This window comes from Rousettus aegyptiacus, unplaced genomic scaffold, assembly GCF_014176215.1.
Source record: "Rousettus aegyptiacus isolate mRouAeg1 unplaced genomic scaffold, mRouAeg1.p scaffold_m13_p_8, whole genome shotgun sequence".
Taxonomy (NCBI): domain Eukaryota; kingdom Metazoa; phylum Chordata; class Mammalia; order Chiroptera; family Pteropodidae; genus Rousettus; species Rousettus aegyptiacus.
Window position 1 is genome coordinate 49,101,333 of NW_023416311.1, and position 1,115 is coordinate 49,102,447.

Genomic DNA, 1,115 nt, shown 5'->3' on the forward strand with positions numbered 1-1,115 from the left:
TGCAGTTTTAAATATTTTTTCTATAATAATCATGGTTCTCATTCTATATGTGCAGTCTATTTAATTTTTCCCATTTAAAATAACATTTTATAAACATAACACTTTATGTCAAGGTAAGAATGATTAATTATTATTATTAATCATTATTTTACAAATAAAGGTACTTAGGATAAATCCACAGAACCAGTGACAGATCTTAGCTGGCTCAGATAGTAAGTTGCATATTTGAAATAATATGCTCTTTTCATTCTACTCTCAGCCTTTCCTACAGTAAAGCAATTACCTACCAAAATGTGATACGTATATTCTAAAATAAATTTGTGCTAATTCAGTTGATGAACAACCGAATATTCTGACGTATCCTTTGGAAAAAGACTATTCTATGAAGATATTTGATGGTCTAATTGAGGATAAATATTGCTTTCACTTCTTCCCTTATCTCTACTCCACCAATAGCTTAAGATTTTTAAAAGTTTGCTAAAAAAAATTTCTCTATAGCAAGGAGTTCTCCTAGAGTCTGACAGTCTTAGGTAAATGAAAAAAAAAAAAAAAAAGAAGAAGAAGAAGAAGAAGTTTAGAAACATGCAAATCTAAGGCAACTCATTTAAAATGCATCAAGTCCCTAAGGCCATTCCTGAAAGAACTGATGTATTCAAAGTCAGTGTGACCAACTCTGAGGTCACATTTTCATAAGGTACTCAATTAAATATTCCAAGGTGTTCTTTTTAAAGTTCATTTGAGAGCTCTTTTTAAAATGTTGAAATATTAGAAGTATTTTTATCTTCTCCAACTTAGAGGATTCAAGCAAAAACATCTTTGTTATTTCTATATTTGATTATATGAAGCCCATAAATTTATTTTGAATATGCACCTAGAATATATATATATATATATATATATATATATATATATATATATATGTGCACAGACTGAGCAATATATTTTATGTATGTAATCCCTAGGCTTGTGAGTATGGTGGTAAAAACTTGTAGCATTATAGATATAACATATGTGCAGTAAGGTATTAAAAATAAAAGAGTCTCCTATGGGAATTTAGTAAGATAGCTCATTCCAGAGCAAAAGTATTTGTCAAAATATTTTCTATCTAGCAAAAT